General features: G+C 37.7%; 1 protein-coding gene across 1 annotated transcript in view; it reads left to right on the top strand.

Moving 5' to 3' along the window:
* The window catches only part of LOC118404941, a gene marked incomplete in the record, with an annotated part of 125,594 nt that overhangs the window by 102,328 nt on the left and 12,051 nt on the right, over positions 1 to 11,215 (top strand).

The following is an 11,215-nucleotide window of genomic DNA, read 5'->3' as shown; positions in this document are numbered from 1 at the left end:
GGCGTCATAACCAACGTGGAACGGGGCCTTCTGATTGGTCCGCGGCGCCTGGCTATATGATAATGTGCAATAAAGGCTATTACAATTAATGTTGCTACATCTAAATACTGCAAATAGAAGTACTATCGTTCACATGATTCATGAGAAAACAGTCTAATAACTTTCTTTGTCAAGATAAGACTTCCATACTTCGAACGGTGTAATATTTAGACAAGATATCTTAAATCTAGCTAGGACCACTGTGTTTCTTATGGTCGTTCTTTAATCACTGTCAAAAACGCGAACTAAATTAAGATTTATATTCATGTTCTTATTTCCTTTTTTTCAGTTCTTCAACATGAAGAAGGCAGTGGGGGTAGGAGTGCCCTTGGTGCTGGTTCTGACTGTCGCCGCGTACCTTGCTGTGACGTGGTATGGAAAGGATGAAGAACCCGAACATCGTGTCTTCAGACGATCTATACAACCACACGGTAAGGGTGTTGTTCATTATTACATGCATGGACAATATTTTCTCTTTTCACAGAAGACCTGGTGTTACCATAATCCGGTAGCAGTTCCATCGGTGGAAAAACCTAGCATTGTAAAGCTGGCGAAGTATTCTAGACATTCAATGAGGGTCATTTGACGTTCTGCTAGTCTCCTTGGTGTCATTTGGTCGGCTAAACTCCTTGGCCAGCTTTTCAATAATATATGTCTTATGCCACCGTAGGGCATGATTATTAGTACCATCACTCTTCAGCAGTTTGACATGGATTAAAAACTAATTAGGCTGTGACCGGACGGTAACCTCCGGCGCGACGGGCTTTTGGTTTTGTCAATGTAACGCGCGTTCGCATCTGTATCTGTATCTGGCATATACATATAAATAGGCCAGTTTCAGTGTGAAACTCAAGCGTTTTTCTAGTTTTTGACTCGAAGGAGCGTGAGCGGTCCCCTAACTCTGATGACCCAGACTTCTTCTACAACCTTGAAGCAATAATACACAATCATATAGCGTCAGATTTGAATACTATTATTGTTGGTGATTTTAACACCATATTGAACCCGGAGATTGACAGAGCTGGGCATCACGCTGCAGTTTATCACCCTTAGTGTCGTACAGCTATTAACACTTTATGCGCGAATTTAGATTTACACGATATTTATAGATATTATAATCCCAGATCAACACGTTATACTTGGAGACGTAGGCACCAGGCCAGTAGGATAGATTATTTTATAACTTCCTTTTCCTTAACCTCTGCTGTAGGTGACGCTAGTATAGAAGATGGTTTAAGGTCGGACCACTCTCTCATTGGTCTCACTGTTACCACTTCTACTTTTATACTCGTGGATGCGGGTATTGGAGGCTGAACCAGGATTTGTTATACGATAAAACTTTTATAAAGGAAACCTCAGAATTCATAACAGATTTTTTGCCATTTCAATGTTAATTCAGCTAGTCCACACGTTGTGTGGGAAGCTTTTAAATGTGCCGTTCGCGGACATATTATCAAATTTTCTTCATGGAAAGCTAAACAAAATAAAGATACTGTATTTTCTCTCTCTGAGGAGATCGACAGTCTGCAAAAAGAATTAGATACACTTTTTAACACAGACACCTTTCAAATATCAAAAAATAAGAAACAGCAATTAGAATTATTATACCAAACTAAATCCAGTAATATGATCAGAGGGGGGAGAGCCAAGTGGATGGAACAGGGGGGAAAATGCACAAAACCCTTATTGAACCTGATGAATAGAGGAAACGTGCGGAAAAAATATGAGTAAACTTATTACGGCCGAGGGATTGGTTAAAACCGACCCTCAAGATATCTTAATCGAACAAGTTAAGTTTTTTTCCGACCTTTATTCCTTAAAAGAATCTCCGATGTCTTTAGAGAGCGATACTTTGACATCTTTTTCCCGACCCACCCCATGTCTCTTTATCTGTTGATCAACGAGACAGATGTGAAGGGGAAATTACCGAAAAAGAACTCAAAGAATCTATAGATTCATTTTCATCTGGAAAAGCATCTGAAATAGACGGCCTACCTGTTGATTTTTATAGAGTTTTCTTTAAGTATGTGAAGAAACCCATGCTTGACTCCTTTAACTTTTCTTATCGGATGGGGCATTTAACCGACCACCAAAAATCCGGTCTTATTACTCTTTTACTAAAGCAAGACTCCACGGGACCCGTCTCAGATTAAAAACTGGTGCCCCTTGACATTGTTGAACTGTGATTCACGTATTCTTTCCAAATGTATAGCCTTGCGTATGAAAGCAATAATTCCTAATCTAATATCACATGATCAGACTGGTTTCTTACAAGGGAGGTGCATTAGACCCCGTTCACACTCAAAAAAATGAAGCGGCTTCAACGTCGAAGCCGCTTGATCCGGATCGTTTTCTTGAGTGTGAACGCTCCAAGCGGCTTGGATTTTCACCGATCCGGCTCGTTTGCAATCCATCCCTGGGAGGTAGTTTGAGACACTTGTGAACAAGCCGCTTGGCTGAAATCGCGAGTGTGAACGCAACGCGGGATAGATTCTATGCAAATTTCCGATTTGCCCCCTGTTGGAGGTTATATATCCAGGTATCGGGAGCAGGAACACACGCCACACTGACAGGTTTGCTCACGCTACTGATTTTTGTGCCCAATGATAATGTCTGGAAAGAAAAAAATCGCTGTAGGGTCAAGGCAAGTGGAATGGGAAGCAAACAAAGCTTTTTTTTATCACGCGAAGAGAGAGGAAACACAGCAAGCTAAAAAAAAAATCACAAAAAACAAGCATATCTTTGAACAGCTTTCTCTCTGGATCATGATATAAGACTATTAAGAGTGGGTTTGAGAAAACCTACAAACAATGTTGTAAAAAAGTACCTGAAGCCCAGGTACGGAATTGTGTGCGATTAATCGGATTGTCTGAAATGAGTGTGAACGTGATTTTTTTTAAGCGGCTTGCACGTTAAAGCGGCTTCGACGTTGAAGCCGCTTCATTTTTTTGAGTGTGAACGGGGTCTTAGTGACAATATACGTCGGATTTTTGAAATTATAGAATATTATGAACGTAATGACTTACCTGGTTTAATTTTTGTTGCAGATTTTGAAAAAAGCATTTGACACAATTAGACTTGATTTCATTTTTAAAACACTCGAATACTTTGGCTTTGGTGAGGGATTGATTAATTGGATAAAAGTTTTATATAAAGACATTAGTAGTAAGGTAATTAATTATGGACATATTTCCCACCCCTTCATCCTGTCCCGTGGAGTTCGCCAAGGCTGTCCTCTTTCGCCTTATTTGTTTATTTTAGGAGTAGAACTTTTAGCTATTAGAAGAAATAATAATGAAATAGAAGACTTAACTACGTACGGTATAGAGTCCAAAATTTCTCAATATGCCGATGATTCTAATTTCCCTTTGGCCCCGAAACTTGGTTCCCTCTACTCATTAGTTAAAGACTTAGAAGATTTCTCTTTATTATCTGGTTATCTGGTTAATTCCAAATTTCGATAAATGTAAAATAAAACGTATAGGCTCTCTAAAGAGTACACATCTCCCTTGTCCTTTGCCAATTCAATGGACAGACGGCCCCATCGACCTTTTGGGAATTCATATTCCTGTACAACTTTCTGATATAATTAGTATAAATTTTGATAGGAAATTCACTAAGATCGATAAACTTTTATTTCCTTGGAAGACAAAGAATTTAACACGTATGGGTAAAGTTACTTTAATAAACACACTTATCGTATCACAATTTGTATATTTACTTAGCTCGCTTCCGTCCCCAACGGCTGATTTTTTTGTTAAATATGAAAAGAAAATATTTCGATTTCTATGGGGAGGTGGGCCGGAGCGAGTTAGTAGAAAGACTATTTACAGTGCGTATGAACAGGGGTGACTTAAGCTAAGAAACTTGCGGTCTGTCGATCTCACCTTAAAAGCCTCCTGGATTCCTAAGCTACAGTTAAACAGAGAATGGTTCTTTTCCAAGATTTTATTTATGTCTTCTTCATTGTTTCGTACTTCCTTGTTCCGCTTTTCACAACTTTCTGTCCGTGATTTTGAAAATTTTATGGGTAAGAATCCCCCGATAAGTTCCTTTTTCAGACAGGTCATACAATCTTGCCTGCGCTTCCAACTTCGACCCCCAGAGGGTGTGGACGAGATCAAACAACAGCTTCTTTGTTTGAACTCGAATATATGTCTTGGTCAAAAACAATTTTTTTCCACAGCTTTTGATACTGGGGAAGTTCGATGTCTTAATGATATATTGGATTTTGAAAATAGATTTCTTTCTTATGAAAATTTCATTCTAAAATTCGGGGATGTGTGTACAAAATTACAATACAATCAGTTAATTTCTGCTATACCAGCTCACTGGAAATCGTTATTAAAGAAAGCATCTCATATCTTACAGGTTTGCATGCCCATTTGTAGAGACACAACTTTGCTTAGAAAAAAAACACATCAATAAACATTTGTACCTTTTCTTTATTAACTATGACAAGGTTTGTGAACCGTCGTATAGAATACAGCTGTCTTGGGAGGAACTTTTTAGCACTCCTATCCCATGGAGACAAGTTTACCGCTTACCTTACAAGCTCTCAATTGATACATATACAAGGATGTTTCAGTTTAAGACGCTTTTTAAATTCTTAACAGTAAATAAAACACTATACACCCGGGGCCTGATAGACTCCCCTCTATGTAGTCTGTGTCAGGGAGAGGAGGAAACAATTATATACTTATTTTGGAATTGTAGACTTGTAGCTAATTTTTGGGCTGAAGTGGAGGATTAGTTTTTTAACTTGACAAATACAAATTTACATATGACTTCTTTCAATACTGTCCTTGGTGATCTTAGCGACCGATGCACAGTTTTGTAAAATCTTATTATTCTCTTGGGTAAATGTTACATATTTAGGTACCGGACAAAACATGTTGATTTATCTGGTTTTATTTCGTTTGTTTCCTATTTTCAAAAATTAGAATTCATTATTGCTCAAAGACAAAATAAGATTCAGAAACACATTAGGAAGTGGGGTAAATTACATATTGTTCTATCTAGTTAATTTCCATTATTTTCCTGTGCAGTGATAGGGGTACTTAAGGCATTTTATGATCACACTCTTTTGTTCTTGGATTTTAAGTTTCAGTTTTGCTGTTACACATGTGCCTTAATTTTTCTGTATGTTTGTCATGATTTTCTTTCTGTAAATTTATACTGTTTATAAACAATAAAAAGACTGATTTGAAAAAAATCGGATTAGATTAATTACGCTTTTCATCAACCCCACATTCTACAGACTGGCTAATCATGCAACACCCTCGTAGCAAACTTCCCTGCAAAACGGGACAGATTTGTTACCACTTCCAGTGTAGCTTTCCAGTCGATTTTAGTTGCACGTTTTGCATAAAACTTCATTGTAATTACTCTGTGACGGAGGTTAATCTTCAACGAAAGAGTATTGTTGTTGCCCGCAGTTTCACGATGATGCACGTTAACGTTGTTTTTTTGTCACGATAGTTGGTTTCATAATCGATGTAATAATTTCAGAAATCACCCCTATAATCCTGGCATTCCGGAACAAACCATGTGGTTCGGGGGCTTGGTAATTAGCTTATATTTAAGCAGATATGGTGTTTGGAGTGTCTTGTTACGACTTAACCCTATTCAGAAGGGGGCAGGGGGTGGTGTGAGTTTTTAGAATTTAGTGGTGTGAGTTTTTAGAGTTTTTAGAGTTCTAGAATTTAGTTGACAGCAATTTCACAGATTTTTCGTGTTGCCATGGCAACCGTTTGTTGACAGGCATTTTTGACGAAATTGGCTTATTTTGGTCCTAATAAATCATTTTCAAGTCTATTTACTTTTTTTACTGAAAATTACATTATATAAATAAAATCTTACGTTATCGTGAATGTCTTTCATAATTAAAAAGAATAGATTATGCCAAATGTATGGCGTAATTGGCCTTAATCAAAGATGGCGTATGTTATCACCAGATCAAGAATAACTAACGTTAGCTTATTGTCGCTTAAAACTTATAAATACCTGGCATTTTTCATATTGAAGAATGTTTAGATGAACATCATATTATATTTTGGGATTATTTGCTGAAAAAAAAGCATGTTTGAATATTGAAGGTGGTGGATATGAGATGGTGGAGGCCAACTGGCATCTAAGATATGCATGTCGTCATTTTTTGACGTCGTTTTGACTATTGATGTTGCTATTGGCAGCACAAGTAGTGACAAACATTATTATTCAGTTATCTGCATTTGGTATTACATTTTTGTTGTATAGCATGAAGTTTTCTTGGAATACCCATATAATGGTTCCAACCTATACAGTCAAATTGCTGAAGTCATAATTACTTTATATTACGTAATGACGACGTTAATGTTTCAAACCGTCAGATATTTGTTCAAACATTTTCTAATAATTGATGCTTATATGACAAGTCGTTAGAGACTTGCAGGAGTTAGGAAAGACGGGCGTGAAAAGCAGCACCACGATAAACCGCCACCCCCCCAACCCTTCCCTTGATGACAAAAAATCCGATCTGAATATGGTTAACATGTTAAATGAAGTGAACATGAATGGCACAAATTGTGGGTCATCAACAGGGTTGTCATTTTTGAAGGTTAAATCGACAAAATCTCAATGTCAGTATTCACAATGGCATAAAAAATGACGATAAAACGCTTTAGAAAATCCCGTTTCTCTTCCAGAAATGCCTGATAACCTCCATGAAGCCATGAAAGCAGCGGCAGCTGAAGATGCCCCGGCTTACGTCCAGGACAAACGCTTCTTGGGGGCCATTGCAAAGATGGCTGGAGATCTTTTATGTAAGTTATACAATTGCTTTTATCTAATCAATTCTGTAGACTAGTAACACTTTGTTCAACTAAGGAAACAATCCTTACCCTACTTTTCTGTGACCCATTTTTACCTATCTCCTAGAAATACTGACAGCATCTACTGTGCAATACAAAAAAAAAAATATATATGCTGTTGCTATGTAAAGTGTACAGAATGGGTTCCAAATCAATGCTATGTTAGCATTCTTGCGATAGAAACTCTGTCATGTTTTGCACGAAATATTGAGATTGTAAGCTATAAGCTAGACAGCTAGACATCTTGGAACAATACGAAGAAGAACCAGGCATAATTTTCGCATGTAGGCTGAGTAGTAACTCTTTGTTTGTGTATATATAACATTGTAATGTGACTGACAATTTTGCGAACGGTTTCACACCCTTCCTATTTGCAAATATTGGCTAGGTGCTAAGAATTGACACACAAAAGACAACAGTGCAAAATGGAATAAAGTTTTAAATACTATTACAAAAGATGAGATAATATTTTGGAAATAGAACGTTAATGGTTTGTATTAAAGAGGATTTTGGATGAATAACATTGTTACATTGAATACCTTGTATTGTGCCTTATTTTTGTATTGAATGCGGTTTTCTTACATCTTCCTTCATTATGATTCCTGTTTAGCGAAACCGAAGCCTGTCCAACCCGCGCAACTGAAACAAACGATTGATGAACTGGGTTCTGTTAGGAACATGGGCCCAGACATCATGTCCGACAGTGTCAAGCAAGAGCAAGAGGTGACTGGAGAGGTTGAAAAAGAGGTGGCAGAAAAAACCATAGAAAACTTATTTGGAGGATCAGGTAAGTAATGACAGCAATTCAACTAATGTTGTGTACCGTATAGCTTAGCTGATTATCTATTTAAGAATGTCACCATGGCTTTAGATAAAAGACTATACTTTCTTAGTTTACTTTTCAGTTGCAAGAAACACCTCCCCCTTGGATACAGTTCCCTCATGAATTACATGTTAGACCATTCATGCTAGTGAATGAGGTTTATTGTAATTCAAATGTTCAGCAAAACGGACTACTGATTCTAGTACGTTTATATAAATTTCCAAATATTCACTGCCACTACTGCAAGTAAATATATAAGATATATATTTTAGCTAACTATTATACTATGGCTTCAAAACATTTCCTGTTACAGCTAATGTAGGTAGCCAGGGAAAAACTAACCAAAAGAGGGGAGGTCCCGCAACAGGCACCGGAGAAATGAAGGTATTACCGACAATCATATTTAGCTTTTGTTTTTACATTTGCATACCCGAATTTCTAAGAATGCCAAATGGGCACATTTTCAATTACAAGTATGCATGGTTTCGTGGTTTTGTATTCATCGAGTATATTTTATGCTCGCTCTGCTTAGTGTATTTCGGAGTTAGGGTTATAGTAAAAGTTCATATAAAAAGCTTAGAAGCAAATATGTAAAAAAAAACAATCAGACCATTTACAGACCATACACATGTAACTAAATCGCATACAAAACAATCATTCTTTGTGTTTACAATATATTCATTGTGCTTTCGTCAATATCTCTCTTCTCTTTTCCAGGCTGAAATCGATTTTATTGAACAGAAGGGCATGGTCCAGGACGACTTGTTTGCTCCACCAGGAATGAAAATGAAGGTGGACGTTGAAAAAAGTCCCAAGTAAGTAACATGTTACGAAATAATCCAGCATTTTTAGACATTTAAATGCTAAGAGCGTATTGTACACTTTCTTGTGTTGTGTCTGTTGCCTTGTTTTGTAACATGTTCTACACCTATTAAATTGAAAAATCATCTGTGTCGGCAGGAGACATTATTGAAAAATTTGATCATGACCTTTGCTCGAACACAACGAAAGCACTCGCCATGAATATACGGTCGATAACTCCGACATTCAGCAGTGTCTTATTCATAGTGCTCACTTTCCGGAAGTGGGAAGTGTGCTTACGTCATTAGTAAATCAAAAGTGGGGGGAAGGCTAAATCTACCACAGCAACAGTTGGGTAGGGGGGGGGGGGGTAAGGGATGACATGCCCTGATGTAGATTGCCTCCTTTACGCCCCACACAAAATGCGAACTCGGTCCAAAGTAACTGTAAGTCCAGGGGATTCTATGTGAATGTGTTGGGTTACTTTAAACGAGAAGAAGTTGAGCATATGTAGAGATGATAAGATACCTTTTTTGTCAAAATTGTACCTTATCACTAGCGCTACGACCTGTACTAAGCTTGTTTGAGCACAGATGTACAATAAAGGTCATTCATTCAATTTAAATGATTTAGTAGGCGCCTTTGCTCGAATAATCCTACATTCGGTGACTGTTCTATTTCTCCTTTGTAAGTCGCCAAACACAGTCAAGTAATGTTCTGCCCCCGCGAACAGTTTGTAATGAATTAAAAAGAAAAAACGCTTCTGGTCTTTGAGAGTCTTATTTTTGGGCCTTACTAGAAGTGGTCTTCGTTTTTTGACCGTGTGCTGATAATTCTACACACATTCCTTCCCATAGGACTCGACCACAAGGAATGCCAACAATAAATTTGTAAGCTCTTTACTAGACTGTTACACAGTCATGTAGGGGTTGACCATAATGATTGTTTTAGCGATTTCTTGGTAGGTTTTTAACATCTTTATTACTGGCTCATTGTGTAAAAGTAGAAACAAATCAAAATTTTGTCAAAAATGGTAATTACATTAAAAAATCCACCAATTTGGCCTTAAAAGTTGTCTTGAACCAAATCTTTTTATAAACAATCAAAATCCTTAGTTAAACTATTTATTTTAAGAAAAAACGGCATCTATATTATATTGCAGAAAGCAGAACGAAAAAGACGACATGTCCCCACCAAAGGCGTTTTCTTACCCTATGGGGATGGGCGGTACTATGATGAACGGCTGTTTCGGGACTGGATACGTACGGGGAGATCCGTGCTTCAAAGCGAAGAGCCCGCTTCCACCATGTATAGTAAGATTTGTCTCTGAATTTTTTAATGCACTTGTATCTATTTCCTGGAGGCGCTACTGTTCTCAAGCGAAAAGGCTAAGCGGAAGACCTCAGTTGTTTATAATCAACATTAATCACCATACATATCACAATTGTATACACCATGTATGAAAGTATGACCCACATTACCTATTACTTCGCAGAACTTGATGGAGGGATGCTACTACATCGGAGTAGGCTTCGATGGTCGCGGAGAGTACAGCAGTACCTCCAGAAGGAAAACAGTCATTCAGCGGAAATGTATGTTGCAGAAGAAGTGAGTTTAAGGTCTTGAACCTGGGTCTCTTTACGATTCTTTACGATTTCGGAGATTGGCAGACATCCTCAGGACGAAGGGCTACAGTTCCGCTAAGAAACGCCACAGTTTTGTTGCCCTAGCACACGTTGTTCGGCAGATATATGAGGTCAAAGTTGGCGCAGGCACTTTAAGTCCTCCACTCTGGACTAAATACGATTGATAGTTGGAAAAAAACAGAAATAGCACTGTATGAATCAGTTAATATTGCAAGCAATATTGTCATTGTTTGTAGTAGAAACCCATGAAATGAACATTTGTTAGTCATTGATAGCTATAGTTATTTATTGATTATAGCTTGCCATAAATGAAATAAACGTCATGTACTTGACTATAGGTATCACGGAGAGGAGATACCCGACAACATGAACGTTCACGGCATCTATGACACAGACACCAAATCTGAGACCTTTAATTCGAGGCAATCTTATCGTCAGTCCCTTCAGCAGAAAGCTGGGGTGTCGGCTTCAGGATGGGGCTTCCAGGTGCAGTACTTCAATCCCAACATGTTGAACAGATGACGTTAATGTTAATTCATTTGTATAACCATTCAATATTGTTACTAATAAATCAATGTGGTTTATAACGCATCACATAGTAAGAAGCTATATGAATAAATAAATACAATCAGATTCAGTTGGATAATAAATTATGCCTGATTACACACAAGGATTGAAATTGTTTGCTTTAGGTTTTTTTTTTTTTTCAAATTCACTGCAGATGCAACATTTAATTACCTGGTTCCCTTTTCAGGCTTCTGTGAACGCAGCATGGGGTGGGTCACAGAAGTCTGAGAAACAGGTGTTCATGTCACTGATAGAGGCTGACGTTATCAGGTATAAGGTGTTTTCATTTTCCTTGTTATGTGTGAAATTGATATATGCCCTTCTTTTGCTCGCATTAGTAGGCTTGGTCCTCGATTCCTGAATTTGCAAAATTGGAATGGGCTGTATTTTATTGGAAACAAAACTACACATGCGTTCTTCTGATAAGTACACTGACATTGATGTTGGATACAAATGAAATATGAGCAGAATTGATATTCCTAATTTTT

Source organism: Branchiostoma floridae, chromosome 17, assembly GCF_000003815.2.
Source record: "Branchiostoma floridae strain S238N-H82 chromosome 17, Bfl_VNyyK, whole genome shotgun sequence".
In the NCBI taxonomy this organism is placed as follows: domain Eukaryota; kingdom Metazoa; phylum Chordata; class Leptocardii; order Amphioxiformes; family Branchiostomatidae; genus Branchiostoma; species Branchiostoma floridae.
The sequence above is the reverse complement of the archived record's forward strand: the minus strand, read 5'-3'. Positions and strand labels throughout refer to the sequence as shown.